Source organism: Lathyrus oleraceus, chromosome 4 (genome assembly GCF_024323335.1).
Source record: "Lathyrus oleraceus cultivar Zhongwan6 chromosome 4, CAAS_Psat_ZW6_1.0, whole genome shotgun sequence".
Classification (NCBI taxonomy): Eukaryota; Viridiplantae; Streptophyta; class Magnoliopsida; order Fabales; family Fabaceae; genus Lathyrus; species Lathyrus oleraceus.
In genome coordinates, this window is record NC_066582.1 from 118,370,331 (window position 1) to 118,387,306 (window position 16,976).

A 16,976-nucleotide genomic window follows, 5' to 3' on the forward strand; every position below is an offset into this window, starting at 1 on the left:
TAGACTTTCAGTCTTTGCCCATTGACAGTCCAGCTTTCTTGCGACTTTGGGTCCTCTATCACAATGGCACCATAATTCCGTACTTCTTTGACAACAAATGGTCCAGACCATTTGGACTTCAATTTACCCGGAAACAACTTTAACCTTGAATTAAAAAGCAATACCATCTGGCCAACATGAAACTCTTTGGGGCGGACCTTCCCATCATGGTAGGCTTTTGTCTTCTCCTTGTACAGCTTATTGGAATGGTATGCATTGTTCCTTAGTTCCTCCAACTCATGGAGTTGACCTTTCCTTCTCTCTCCAGCTAGAGTGGAGTCGAAGTTCAAGAACTTAAGAGCCCATAATGCTCTATGCTCCATTTCAACTGGAAGATGACAAGTCTTCCCATACACCAGTTGAAACGGAGTCAGCCCAATAGGAGCTTTGTAAGCAGTGCGATATGCCCACAAAGCCTCATCAAGTTTTAAGGACCAATCCTTTCTTGAGTTTGAAACAGTCTTCTCAAGTATCCGTTTGATTTCCCGGTTTGAAACCTCAGTTTGACCGTTCGCTTGTGGGTGGTAGGGAGTGGTCACTTTATGCTTTACACCATAATGTTGCAAAACTTTTTCTAATGGTGTATTGCAGAAGTGTGAGCCTCCATCACTCACCAACACTCGAGGCACACCAAAACGTGAAAATATGTTCTTCTTTAAAAATTTGATCACGGTTTTGGCATCGGCCTTGGGTGAGGCAATTGCTTCCACCCACTTCGAAACATAATCGACAGCCACTAAAATGTACTCATTAGAGAAGGAAGAGGGGAATGGGCCAACGAAATCAATACCCCAACAGTCAAAAACTTCTACTTCCAGCATGTTGGTCAGAGGCATTTCATCCCGTTTTCCTATTCCGCCACTCCGTTGACATGCATCACAACTCTTCGCATGTTCGTGCGCATCTTTGAATAAAGATGGCCAATAAAACCCCGATTGGAGTACTTTAGTGGCTGTTCTCAAACCACTATAGTGACCTCCATACGGAGAGTTGTGACAGTGCCACAGAATGTCTCTTGATTCCTCCATTGTTACACACCTTCTCAAAATATTGTCTGCCCCTACTTTAAAAAGATAAGGGTCATCCCAGACATAATATTTTGCATCAGCTAAGAATTTCCTTCTTTGATTGCAAGTGAGGTCTTCCGGTGTTAAACCAGTTGCTTTGTAGTTAGCAAAATCAGCAAACCAAGGCCTCACTTGAATCGCATAGAGTTTTTCGTCTGGAAATTCTTCTCTCACCTCTTCTTCTTTGTTTGTAATTTCTACATTGACCAATCGAGACAAATGATCTGCTACCAAGTTCTCGGAACCTTTTTTATCCCTAATCTCTAGATCAAACTCTTGTAATAAAAGGATCCAACGAATAAGCCTTTGTTTTGAATCCGGCTTGGTAAGCAGATATTTTATTGCAGAATGGTCAGTGTAGATTACAACTCTTGAACCAATCAAATAAGCTCTAAATTTTTCCAATGCATATACTATGGCTAGCAATTCTTTTTCAGTTGTTGCGTAATTAACTTGGGCGTCATTCAACACCTTACTAGCATAGTGTATGGCATGGAAAACTTTATCGCTTCTTTGTCCTAACACCGCACCCACTGCATAATCGCTAGCATCACACATGAGTTCAAAATCAAGATTCCAGTTTGGTGCTACGATTATTGGTGCGGTGATCAACTTTTGTTTCAAATCTAAGAAGGCTTTAAGACATGACTCATCAAAAAGAAAAGGCGTACCTTTGTTGAGTAAATTACTCAGTGGCTTTGCGATCTTTGAGAAGTCTTGTATGAATCTCCGGTAGAAACCGGCATGTCCTAGAAAGCTTCTTATTCCTTTAATGTTGGTTGGAGGTGGCAGCTTTTCAATAATTTCCACCTTGGCCTTGTCCACCTCTAGCCCTTCAGAAGAAATCTTGTGACCAAGCACTATACCTTCAGTGACCATAAAATTGCATTTTTCCCAGTTGAGCACTAAGTTGGTCTCCACGCATCTCTCTAGAACTACATCAAGGTGCTTCAAGCACATTTCAAAAGATGATCCATAAACAGAAAAATCGTCCATGAACACCTCGATGCATTCTTCTATCAGGTCTGAGAAGATAGCTTGCATACACCGTTGAAATGTGGCCGGTGCGTTACATAATCCAAAAGGCATTCTTCGGTAAGCAAAGATGCCGAAGGGACATGTAAAAGCTGTTTTCTCATGGTCTGCCGGATTTACTGAAATTTGATTATACCCCGAATATCCGTCCAAGAAACAGTAGAAGTTTTTGCCGGCGAGTCGCTCCAACATTTGATCCATGAAAGGTAGTGGGAAATGATCTTTTCTTGTGGCTTGGTTCAACCTTCTATAGTCGATGCACATCCTCCACCCTGTCACTGTTCTCGTTGGAATCAACTCGTTTTTATCGTTTTTAATCACCGTCATTCCGCCTTTCTTGGGTACCACCTGTACTGGACTCACCCAAGCACTATCAGATATGGGATAAATCATTCCGGCTTCTAAAAGTTTGACAACTTCTTTACGAACCACCTCTTTCATTGATGGATTCAAACGCCTCTGAGGTTGTGCAACCGGTTTGAAGTTTTCCTCCATCATTATCTTGTGCATGCAATATGCTGGACTAATACCCTTCAAATCGGATAAAACCCACCCTATCGCACCTTGGTTCTTTTTCAAAACTCGAATCAACTTATCTTCCTCTTGCGTGGACAATGTGTTGCTTATAATCACCGGTTTGGTACACTCATCTCCAAGAAACACATACTTCAAATGCGACGGAAGCATCTTCAATTCTAACTTTTGCTCTTCAGTTTCCTTCTTTGCATCCAAATCTTCCACTAATTCTTCTTGATAGGCCAGCTCACCACAAGATTCTAACTCACGCAACATCGCTTCGATCTCTCGTTCCTCATTGTCGGTTAACACATTGTATGCTCCGATAAGGGATCTTTCCAAAGGGTTAGAAATATGGATTTGATTAACGACCTCCACTACTTCCTCTTCACTTGCATCAATTCGAAAAGAATCATGCTTGTCAGTTGGATGTTTCATTGCTTCGAAAAGGTTAAAAGTCACCTCTTCATCTTGCACTCTAACCTTCATAAGCCCATCATCTATGTCGATCATCATCCGAGCGGTCTTCATAAAAGGTCTTCCAAGAATTAAGGGTACATCGCGGTCCTCATCCATCTCTACTATTACAAAATCCACCGGAAACAAAAATTTGTCCACTTTTACGAGCATGTCTTGGGCAATTCCGTATGGTGAGGTTGTAGACTTGTCTGCTAGTTGTAATGTCATTCTTGTTGATTTAATCTCCACATTTCCTAATCGTTTGACAATAGAAAGAGGAATTAAATTTATACTAGAGCCCAAATCTATCAAACCGTTCCCAACGTATGTGCTCCCAATGGTTACCGGTAGAACAACCCGGCCCGGGTCGGACTCCTTCCGAGGTAAAGTCTTCTGGATGATTGCGCTACACCGTGCATCAAGAATGATGGTCTCATCTTCCACATGTCGCCTTTTCTTGGTAAGAATGTCTTTCATAAATTTAGCATATCGTGGCATTTGTTCTAGTGCATCAGAAAATGGAATGTTGATTTGGAGTTGCTTGAAGATGTCCATGAATCGTGCATAGTGCCTAGCATTGTCTTTCCTTGATGGAGCATGTGGGTAGGGTAGATGTTGAGTTGGGATGACACTCACTCCCTTCTCAGATTTCTTCTTTTTCTTCGATTCAGCATCTTTTTTCTCTTCACAATCAGTCTGTACAGCAGTGGGCAGAACCTGCTCTTTTCGCGGCGCGAAGGTAGTTCGCGGCGCGAACTGAGCATTTCCAGAATCATTTTTCCTCTCACCAACTATATCTGTTTCTTCCAGAATCCCATCAGTGGTGTTCTCTTCTACAATTTCTTTACCTTTTTCACTTACCAACGCTTTACCGCTCCTTGTGACAACTGCTTTGCAATGCTCCTTTGGATTTGGTTGAGTGTTAGCAGAAAAAGAAGGCCCTGCATTTTGTTCCGACAGCTGCTTCGCGAGTTGGCCTACTTGATTTTCCAGATTTTTAATTGCCGCCTCGTTACTTTTCTGATTTGCCATAGAAGCTTGCATGAATTGTTGAAGAGTGTCTTCTAGCTTGGAATTTCCTCCTTGCAACTGCTGACCTTGAGAGTTTGGTTGTTGGTAAGGGCTTTGCTGTTGATAATTCTGATTGTTGAACCTTGACGGTTGATACCCTTGATTGTTTCTTGGTTGATAGCCTTGATTGTTAGGCTGTTGTCTTTGATATCCCTGGTTTCGGTTGTTCACATAACTGACTTCTTCTTGAGGTGGAGGACAAAAACCAGTAGGATGATCCCCTTGGCACAACTCACAACATGCTACTTGATGCTGAACTTGAAAACCTTGAATCTCTTTTATTTGCTGTGGAAGCTTGGCCATTTGTTGAGTAAGAAGCTCCACTTGCTGAGAGAGTAGCTTATTCTGTGCAAGGATGGCATCATTGGTATTCAACTCCAAAACTCCGGGCTTACGTTGTGAAGGGCTACGATCATGTTGACCTTGATGATCATTACGGGCCATCCGTTCAATAATGACCTTAGCTTCCTCCGCAGTTTTTGATATAAGCGAACCACCCGCGGTGGCGTCCAGAAGTGTCTTATGGGTTGATTGGAGACCATTCAAAAAGATGTGGATTTGAGTAAGCTCATCAAAACCATGTCCTTTACACTTCCTCAACATTGATTTGAATCTCTCCCAAGCTTCATTTAGAGATTCGTTTCCTCCTTGAGTAAATACAGCTATAGCCGTCTTGGCTTCCATGAATCGGGATTGAGGGAAGTATCTTTCTAAGAACTTTTTTTCTAATAGATTCCAATCCGTCATCACTCTTGATTCTTGATCAAGGTACCACTCCTTTGCTTTTCCCACTAATGAGTGTGGGAACATCCTCTTGAATAACGTCTCTTCACCCGCCTCGTCTATTCCCGTAGAACCCGCAATCTCATAGAATTTGATGAGATGGGTATACGGATCTTCGTGATCCATTCCGGTGAATGGAGTTGCATAGAGAAGTTGGAGGATTCCGGTCTTCATCTCCGTATTTCTTCCTCCACGGGCAAATTGAGCATTCCTTCTTGGACTATTAGCGGACATTTCAGTACGATTATCCTCCGCCATGTTTCCTTCACAAGCTTCTACAACCACTTCTTCGATTGGAACAAGTGCGGAAGTAGATGCTTCTTCTCTCCGGTTCCTCTCTTCGGCTAGTTTCCTTCTTCTTCGTGTTTTGCTATTGAGCTTCCGAAGTGTTCTTTCAATTTCAGGATCGAATTGAAGTTGCTCCTCGGTTACTTTTCCTCGCATGCACTAGAATCTACAAAACTAACAAACCAAGTGAAACAAAAGAGGAATAACAATAAAAGTAACAAAACTTAAAAACAAAGAATTATTGCAATGCTTGTAATATCGACACCAATCCCCGGCAACGGCGCCAATTTGGTGAAAGAGTATATCTTTGGCAAATATTTTTGTATCGTATCCACAGAGATTAGGTGATATTACTGCCGTTCGATAATTCAAATGTTTTAAGTTTAGAAAATAACAGGGTTGTTTTGTTTGGAAAAATATCTTGTTAATAAATGTTAACATAAACTATTAAGTGGTTTTAGACAAATATAAAAGCTTGGCAAGATTGGAGTTCACTATTTCACAAATCTATGATTCCCTATGACGAATAATTAGATTCAAGATTATTGATGATGTTCAAATATCCTCTCAAAGTCATTTATGTCTAAATGATATCGTGATAGTTATTATATTGATCCTTAGACGATCTCTCCACCTAACTATCAATATAGCAACCTTTAATGTTCAATATCAAAGAATAGTAATGAATAAATCTATCTCTACAACTTATTCATTACTTGAAAATCTGTTTTATGTCTAAACTCGAGTAATCTCTCTCGACAACTACTCAAATCTGGTTTTCAAAGTAAAGCAAAAACAGTTCCAATACATCAACAATCTTTATCTCATATATAAATCAAAGTGAATACATAGATAGATGAGAATAGCTACTACCTCCAATCTTGACAAAAGGGAGTTTAGCTCCTCATCACCATTGTTATAAAACAGAAGGATTTAGAAGAAAAACTCTGGTTTTTTTCTATTACAAAAGTTCTACAGCACAATGTGTGAATGAATGGAATAATTTATCAATCCCCTAGGTTAAACTATTTTGTCTCAACCAAAAAGGTTGACATTTCCCTATTTGGACATTGTCATCAGCAGCAGAAAAGCACTTTTCAGGCAGACATCAAAATGGCAATTACTTTTTCTGCACAGCAGCACATTTGACCCTTGGTCAGCTTGCTGGATTCGCAGCCTTCGCGGCGCGAAGGGAGTTCGCGGCGCGAACTGTTGCTTTCCCAGCTTCCTTGTTTGGCAAGCTTCCTCCAAAATGCCATGTTGAAACCAAGGTCTTGCTTATCCATAATTCTACACAACTAACAAAAAATGTGAAATAACTATTCAAAACAAAATAAATTAAACCTAATTGCATTTATACAAATTAATGAAGATAAAAGTGTGTAATTACATCAAAACTTGGTAAAAGGGACCAATAAAAAGGTATAAAAAGTAGTACAAATTGGTCCCTAACAAAGGGCGGTACCACACGACGAGTATGAGATGTCGCCTAGTTCGGTTCAATATGGTTTGGACATGGATCACCCGCTCAAGCTGAGTGTGTTTAAACTCCGAGTCACATAACACTACGCCAAAAACTGGAATAGACAGCGCCCCTTAGAGGGCGCTTTATTACAAAAGCGCACTCTAAAGTAAAGAGAAAAAATAAGGAGCATACTATTGGAATAGACAGCGCACTTTAGAGGGCGCTTTTGTAACAAAGCGCACTCTAAAGTGAAGCGAAAAAATAATGAGGAAATGGAGGGACACCAATAGAGGAAGCTTTATTGAAAGCGCCCTCTAAGGGTAACCTTAGAGGGCGCTTCTAAATAAGCGCTCTCTATGTCCATGTACATTTCCAGTTTATAAGGCGCTTTTTGGAAAGCCTTAGAGAGCGCTTTTAGAAGCGCCCTCTTAGGCCCCCTTTAGAGGGCGCTTTTGTAACTAAGCGCCCTCTAAAGTGAAGCCAAAAAAAAAATGGAGGGACAACAATAGAGGGCGCTTTTGTGAAAGCGCCCTCTAAGGTTACCCTTAGAGGGCGCTTTTGAAAAAGCGCTCTCTAAGTCCATGTACATTTCCAGTTTAGAAGGCGCTTTTGGAAAGCCTTAGAGAGCGCTTTCAGAAGCGCCCTCTTAGGCCCCCTTTAGAGGGCGCTTTTTTTAAAAAAGCGCCCTCTAAGGTCCCCTTTAGTAAACATTAAAATTATAACATATACTGCATGTCTCTTTATTTTCCCTTTCTATAAGCTATTTCGTTTACGTAATTGGGTTTTCTCTCAACTGCGATTACTCTCTACTGCGATTACTCTCGTCCTCCGTTCGTTCTCCCTCCCTCACCGTCATCGTCGCCGTTCGTTCTCCCTCCCTCACCGTTCACGTTCACTGCGTTAACCTCTTCCACCGTCACTGTTCACTTTCTTCTCCATCGTTACCGTCACCTTTAAGGTATTTCTCTTCTCCATCGTTACCGTTCACTTTCTTCATGTGTTTGATTAGGGCATTTTCTAAACTTAGTTTTTCATTTTGTGCATTATGTTGATTAATGTTGTTTAGGGCAAACTGAGTTTTTTATTTCTGATTGAAAACTGATATATTTGAAGTGTGTTTGAGCTTGTGCTTGGAAGTTTGATGATTATGGATGCAAGTTTGTTCATGTTCCAAACACCATAAGTTTGCATTGGTCTTTTGCATGCAGTAGGTGTGTGTGAGTAAATGTGTATGTAGTAAGTTTGTGCATGCAGTAAATGTGTTCACGTATTGAATCATTGTCTTACTTGGGTCTTATTGAATCATTTCTATATTACAGATAAAATGGCTAACCAAGACGATACCCATGCCGCGAATGAATCACGTAATAATGTTGAAAAAGAAATCAAACGAGGATTGACTGTTATGAAGTCAATCATTCGTGCAAGAGACAAGGGTGTAAAATTTGAAGTACATTGGAGTGCTGAAGACCAACTAATTGAGCCTAACGGTTCAATGTTGGCAAGTTACATTGGTTTCCTTGTTCGCCAACATATTCCGATTACATGTGATAATTGGAGAAGTCCGGACTTGAAGGTTGGCAAGGAAAAAATATGGTCGGAGATACAGGTACTTACCATATATTGTTATATGTTTTTTTGTTGACTATTTGTTAACCATATATTGTTATAATATTACTTTATAATAACACACTCCATTTGTATGTTTTTTAGAGATCCTTTCACATCGATGAAAGCCGGCAAAATATTGTATTCAATTGGCCGGAAAAGACTCCGAGGATTTCGATCCTTTTTGTGCAACAAATTTCTCAAGGATGAGGAAGGAAAATTTGTTGAAGGAGAACGGCCAATGAAGTATGCCGAGATTATTTCAGCCGATGAATGGGATAACTTTGTCGCCAAACGAAGAAACGAAAAATTCCATGTAATGTCTATTAATTATGGTATTATACAATTGTTAAGTTACTTGGTTCTAATATGCCTTAAACTTTTTTATCCAGGAAATAAGCGACATAAATAGGAAAAGGGCATCAAACCCGCGTATCCGTACAAAAAAGGGCGTACGGGTTATGCACGGTTACAACAAAGAATTGTGAGTATATTCAAATGCTATGAGCTTATACATTGTCACAATATGTTATAATTGATGATCTTATAATCTAATTCAATGTGTAGCTAGCCGAGGAGAAAAGTGACGCAACATCTCTTCCGGACCACGTATTATGGAAGGCTGCTCGGGTTGGGAAGGATGGGGCTGTCGTTGAAGCGGTCCAAAATGTTTATGACGAATGTGTAAGTATATGTAACATTATTTCTTTAATTATATCGAAAATTTTGTTAGACATATAATTCATTTTTAATCTCCTCTAATAATATTTCAGGAGACTTTATCCCCAACCCCTTCAACCGAGGTCCAGGATTGCAGGAGCGTACTTAGTCGAGTACTAAATGTTCCTGAGTATTCCGGTCGTGTGAGGGGTAAGGGTTTTGGTGTGACTCCGTCGTCATTTTATAAAAAAACAAAAACAAAAAATCCTACCAACAAAGAGGTGATGGAGACCTTGGCGGAGTTAAGGGCACAAGTACTCCAACTGCAAAACGAGAATGCAAGGTATAGAGAGGAAATGTGCGCTTCCGAGGCAAAAGATACTAGTGACCGAGCTAGTATCAATCATCAACCGAAATTTCCCGAGGTAATTATATATGTTATTATGAAATTAAAATAGCACTTTTTTACTTGACACATATACAAGTTAACAATAACATTTATTATTGGTTTAGGGCATTTCACCTTGTCAGCTGTATCTATCGTCACCAACTTATCGCATGGTTGGCAAGGGAAAAGTGCACAATACTTCGGGTGAATTACTTCACCATAATCCCCTCCCGGTGGGATTTATGAAAGTTTCGGTTGACCTCGTATTAGATACGGACGCCCGTCTACCATTACCCGACGTTGTTTCAGAGACAACGTTGATGCGAGATGCAGTCGGATCCTTTGTTGGTTGGCCGTCAGATCTAATTTTCCCTGATGCCGAGGTATATATGTTCTAAATGATTATGAATATTTAGAATTCACATTTCAATTCAGCTACAATTATGATATTTAATCAATCCTTATTACATGGTAATGTTAGACTCCTACAAGACCCACCCCTAAAGCTGGTAAAGGGATTTCAAGACGCATCGAGTCGGTTGCATCTCAAAAAGAGGTACAAATATATATACCCATTGAATTATATACACAACGATTCTTTTGCATCACAAAAAGTAATGATTTATTTTATATGAATTTTTAGGTTCTCGGTCGAAAGTTGAAAAGCGATGGTAAGGATATTCCAACGAAGGATATTCCAACGAAGGATATTCCAACGACGGCCGGGACAAAATCTCAAATTATGATGCGTCTTGAGAAAATGGTGGAAGAGTCCGATATTATGGACGGGTCCATTCGTAGTATAGATTTTGATGAAGGTGTTTTTGGAAAAGCTCATTTCGAAATAATTGGAAAGGAGGACATGCAACAACTTTTTGAGCACGACGAATTGGGCATCGCTATCATTCATACATACATATGGTACTCCGATCAATCTATAATTTACTTAGTTGAACAATTTATTTACACATTTCAATGAGTAGTCTAATATTTATTATGTTTCTATTTAAGGTATATGTATGACAAATTGATGCGGGGAACTGAATTGTGTAACCGTTTCAATTTTATTGCTGCTTCCCGTGTCAACGCAACGTTAATATCGAAAAATCCAACATCCGTAAAGAATGATCTAGTCGATAGATTCATGGCGGCCGGCGATAATACTACACGCAGTTTGTATTTTTTACCGTTTAATTCTGGCAACGGGTTAGATTTTCTTTCTAATAATTTCATTCTAATCTATGTATATCTTTTACGTAGAAAATTTTCATTCATCTAAATTTTTGTTTTATTTTACAGTGGCCACTGGGTGTTGGTTGCTATGGATCTTTCGAGACTAATAGTGTATTATCTCGATTCGTTATCGGGTGATTGGAGTAAATATCCGGGTTTGAAGAAGACGGTTGACACGTAAGTGAAATTCCCCTAAATATTCGTGTGTATTTCTATATTTAATTATGTCTGTCAGATTGATCTCAATATACGTTTTTATTTTGTTAGGGCAATACTAAAATTTAGATCGAAAAAGAATTACCGCATTAGGAAGGACATTACCTGGGTCAGAGTTCAGGTATATATTAAGTATCTTATTTTTGCTTATAATAGTGTTTGTTTTTTGCTTATAATAGTGTTTGTAAGAAATTAACTATATATATATTGTTTGTTTTTCTGTGTAGTGTCCTCAGCAAAATAATTCGGTCGATTGCGGATTTTTTGTATTGAGATTTATGAGAGATATCATTGCATTGAATCGTATAGACATCCCAAAAATGGTATGGAATAATAACTTAGGGTTTATTTTAATATTATCGGATAACTAATCTAATTTGTTACTAAATCATGAATATGTTTTATTCTCTTAATTGTAGTACTTTGAGGAATACAAATCTTACTCAAGAGCTCATTTGGATGAAATGAAGGATGAATTGTGTCAATTCATTGTTGATCAAAGAATCATATAGCTAGGTTGTATATTGTTGTACATATATGTATGGAATGTTGTTGTTGTATGCTGTTGTTGTATATATGTTGTATATTGTTGTTGTACTTTTACTAAATCATGAATATGTTGTTGTATATTGTTGATCAAAGAATCATATATTAATGTTGTATATATGGAGGATTAATGTTGTATATAAATGGATTCATGTTGTATATATCAATGGATTAATGGTGTATAACATTGGATTAAAGGATGAAATCAATATGAATTTTACACTTTTGCAGCATGCGAACAGGTTACCAATTAAATATCCACTGTTTTTCAAACAATTTTTTTTAAAATAACTAACACTTTAGAGGGCGCTTTCTGTAGGAAGCGCCCTCTAAACACTTTACATTGAGAACTTTAGAGGGCGCTTTGTCCAGAAAGCGCCCTCTAAACACTTTACATTGACAACTTTAGAGGGCGCTTTCTGCAGAAAGCGCCCTCTAAAGTGTTAGTTATTTTAAAAAAATAAGCGCCCTCTAAACACTTTACATTGACAACTTTAGAGGGCGCTTTTTCCAGAAAGCGCCCTCTAAACACTTTACATTGACAACTTTAGAGGGCGCTTTTTCCAGAAAGCGCCCTCTAAGGTGTCCCTTTATGGACCACTCCAGAGGGCGCTTTTTTCATAAAGCGCACTATAATGTGGGCCTTTAGACAACGCTTTCTCCAGGAAAACAAAGCGTTGTCTTTACCTATGCCAGCGCCAGATTAGAGGGCGCTTAAAAGCGCTGTTATAGGCCAAAATAAGCGCCCTCTTTTCCCTTATTTGGCGTAGTGTAAGGACATTGTAGCGGTAAATTCATGACCATCGAACTATGGATAAGTTTGACATCAATAAAACCAGAGTTGTCACCGCGCTTTTATTGTTTCTAAAGGAAAAAGGGAAAAGTACGAACAAAACTCAAAGATAAAAAGTTTTCAAATAAAAACTAATAAAATGCCAGAGATTACAGGTAAGGGAGTTGGTTACACAGAGGGAAGGTGTTAGCACCCAAAGTGTCCTAGGTACTCCTAGGGAACCCTTTTTTATGTGTGTATGTGTTTTTAGTATAAAAGATGTTTGAGAAAAATAGAATGTGGGAATGAGAAAAAAATTCATTGATTATATTTTTGTGTTTGACAAGACCTTCGGACTTGTGCCTACGTACCAACATAAAAATGAGGGACCAAACCTTGTAGTTCGTTGTAACAATTTCAAAGTGAATGAGTTGCTTTTAACAAAAGTTTAATTGAGAAGGGCACAAAGGGACCAAAAATTTGAATGAAGTTGTTAGTTCCTTTCGTCTTTTGAAATTTTAAGTCAATATGATTAGATTTATTTATAAGTTTGATTTAAGAAAGAATTTGAAAATTCAATGGCGTAGGGCCAAAGTTTCTAATTTGAAAAAAGGTCTAACTTTGAAATTCAATGGCGTAAGTCCTTCATTCTTTGGCCAAATAAGGTGATCTTGGACTTTTTGGAAAGGTGAGATCAAGGGGAACAACTTTCATGTTGAAAACTTTTACATTTAAATCTTGGATCATAATGTATTTTTCGGTGGAAGTTTGGAAAATCAAACATATTTGAAAATTTCCTAAGTACCAAGCCAAATGTTCACTTCTTCCTCCTTGAATAACTTTTGCTATGGACTTCAAATGGAAAAAGTTCCTTCATTAAAGTTGTATATATTTCAAACCTATTCAATTTGATCACAAATTTTACCTCATTTGGATTTGTCATTGAGGAGTTATGCGTTTTAGAAGTTGAGGAAAATCACTTATTCAATGGTAATGACCCAAAATGACCTATAATGTTTCCTCTTGGCACATGCATTTGCAAGTTGAATTTGAACTTCTTCCAAACATCAAATTTGAAAAGGACATATTGAATTTGATCATGTAACTTTAATGGATTTCATCTCATATAAATTGAGCAAGTTATGGTCCTTGGAAGTTGACCTCCTAAATAGGGTTCAAACAAAATAACCTATAATATTTCACCATAAAAAATGAATTTCCAAGAAAAACTAGCTCTTGAATTAAGCATGAAAGTTATTTGGAATTTCATAAGGAGTATCTTTTATCTTGGAATAATTTTCATATGACAAAAGTTATAGGAGATAGGGTCTAGGAAACCCCAGATTTGACCAGTTGACTTTCTCTGGTCAACCACCATGAACCAACTTGCAAACTTGACATTATTGTGATGTTTGGGACTAATGGAGGATCATATATGTATAAGATTATGTAATATGAATTATCCCTTGAAATATTTGATCAAATATTGAAGAAACTTTCTAAGGAAGTCACACAAGATACCTAGATGAATTAGGGCTTCCACGGCAAACAAACTTCAAACTCTTGATGTTTTCTTGATCAAAATGATATGTGAAGACCATGGGGATACATCTATGATGTCTAGAATAAATGTAAACCATCTCTTGATTAGTTTCCTATCATTGAGGGTCTCAAACCCTAGGTATGAGCTTGATGAGGCATTGGTGGATGCACACACTACCTATAAAAGCAACAAACTATACATTGACATATTTTTGGTATTTTTCTTAGTAAATAATGAAAAAAAATTATGATACAATCAAATGTGTTTGGTGACCTCTCCCAATGAAAACCCAATGAATGAGGGGTAAGGAGGATACCAAGGTGTGATCCCAAAGCCAATGCAAATGGTGAGATAGCATGAGGGATCTTAGGGTCAAAATTGGGGTCTTACAGACGTGTTAATACATGTATAGGGAAAAAGAACTCTAATACTCACCGGTCCAGGAAGGTAATGACATCCTCTATTAAGGGGGATGACTGATTCATGATATCCTAATAATCTGGCCGAATGGATATGTCTTAGAATTGGTTACTTAGCAATAACTTGGCCAAAGGATCAAGTCTATAAATACCCCAATTATATGGTTGAGAGGATTCATTCACTTGTTCATTGATCCTATTGCACATCTCTTTGAAGGTAAGATATTCTCTACAGTTTGCACCTATTGTGGGACCCAGTAAAATTGACTTGAACCACACTTTCATCTAAAACTTTGATTTCCCTAATCGTTCTTCCACAATGGTGAGACGAGGCAATGACATCAACAACAACAGTGATAACAAGGCAATAACAGAGATGCAGGTTGCTATGAGAGAAATTCTATAGACCAGTCCAGAAGCCCCTGGTGAAGAAAGACCAAAAGTTAGAATGAGGGAGAGAGAACATATCATTTTCCATATGTTTAACACCATCATTTAAGGGTTCAGTACATGGGGGATAATGTAGCTCCTTCCGAAGAAGATATGCCTTTGTGGTGATGATCGTTGGGGACTCGCCTCCAAAGCCGAAGTCAACTCTAAAACCCGAAATCACCTTGTCGCAAAAAGATGTTGCAAAATTGCTATCCCACAAATATCACCCCATGGTGATAAAGGTACAACTATCAAACTAGGAGATAAACCGAGTTCTAATAGACCTCGAAAGCTCAGTTGATGTCTTGTACTAAGACACTTTTGAGAGGTTATGATTGCATCCTTATAATCTACAATCGTTTATAGGCTCCCTGGTTGGATTCTTAGGTGAGCAAGTCCAAGTCAAGGGTTACATTACTCTCAAAATTGTGTTCGGGTTAAAGGAAAACACCAAGATGATCAAGGTGAAATATATTGTTGCCAACATCCTGTCATCGCACACCATCATCATCAGGAAGTCTTCTTTCAACATTATAGAAGCCTACCTATCAATACTCTACCTCACCGTGAAGTATTTGTTGAAGAATGAGTGAGTAGGTGTTAAAAAAGAGAGACCAAGAGACTGCCTGAAAATGCTATCAAGATCATTTGAGAATAACAAGGGCGGATTGGTCGCCTGTGCCGCGCCAAAGTCAAACATCTATGAGGTTAATTTTGTTGATATATACCTCAAAGATGAGTATATAACGGAGAAACTCATGCCAATATAAGATCTAAAAGAGGCCCGACTATAGCCACTTGACTTCCAAATAATAAAGTTGAACACTTCCTTGACAGAAACCGAAGAAAATGAGTCGGTCATCTTGTTCTAGAAAAACATTGATTTGTTCACTTTAGCCCCCTCTAACATTCCCGATATTGATGACGAGGTCTTATATCATCTTCTTGTCGTCAACGCCTCAATGAAATCGATAATCTAGAGGAAGTGTAAGATGGGTGAGGAAAAGAGGATTCCCATTGATGAAGAGGTCAAAAAGTTAAAAAGAAACTCAATATATATATATATATATATATATATATATATATATATATATATATATATATATATATATATATATATATATATATATTCCTCTTGGCTGACAAATGTGGTGCTGGTGAGAAAGGCGTCAAGCAAATGGAAGATGTGCATAAAATTCGCAGACCTAAACCCAATGTCATCTAAGGATCCTTACCCTTTACCCATTGTCAAGGAAGTTGATTGATGGATTGTCAAGTATAAGATCCTGAGCTTCATGGATGCCTACTCGAGATATAACCTAATTAAGATGGATCCTCTAGACGCTCCTGAAACTGTCATGTCCAATAACTAAAATTACTATTATGAGGTCATGCCTTTAAGCCTCAAGAATTTAGGCGCCACTTACAAAAGGTTGATGAATGATGTATTTTAAACATGACCATGAATATCTCAGAGGAGGGAAACCACTGTAGTAACCTGGAGGATATCCTAAATTCATTCAGGAAGTATACCATGGGGATGAACCCCTCAAAATGTTCATTCAATGTCTAACTAGGAAAGTTCTCGGGATTCATGGTAATCAAGAGAAGTAAAAAATCCAATCTGGATAAGTGATACAACATCATTGATATGAGAAGTCCTACCATAATAAAGGGGGTTCAATAGTTGACATTACACATGGCTTCCCTGTCCAAATTCCTTTCCTGTGTTAAGGACAAAGCTTACCATTTTTTGCCAACGTGAAGAACAAAGAGAAGTTTGAACGGACTTAGGTTCCTAGTCAAGTCCTTAGCACTAGGACCTTTATCATCTTCAAAGTTTGTTTCCTCCTTGAAGATAACTGGAGAAATGACAACTTCTCTCTTAATGGTAATCTTAGCATTGTGTATCCTTTTCCCTTTACCATCATGAAAGATAAGACCAGCTATGAACTTCTCAGTAATAACTATTTTCCTATTAATGACATAAGAAGTAATAGTTTCCTTTTCAGAACTTGCATGCACCCAAAAATGCTTAACAAGAACTGGATAAACTGGGCCTGTGAGTCTCTCAAAGAAAGTTTTCCAACCTTGAAGTTCCAAGGTTTCAGTGAAATCAAAACCGTTTTCCTTCAAGTTTTTGAAATCAATGATGGTTTCATATAATACCATTAACTCGTTGACAGAAGTATGAAGAGTCAGTTCATTTATCCCTTCCAAGGTAGGGTTGTTTTCAGTTGCCTTTGAAGAACTTGAAGAGTGTTGTCGTTGTTCAGCCATTTGAAGAAGATGAAGATGAAGAACAGTTGTAGAGGTAAATGGTTGTTTTTAGGTTTTAAGAACTGAAAAAGTAGGAGTAATGTGCGCGTAATGTGAAAATGTGAGTGAAGTGGGGAAGTGTAAGAGTTTAAACCTAATTCCAAGAATTTCTAAACC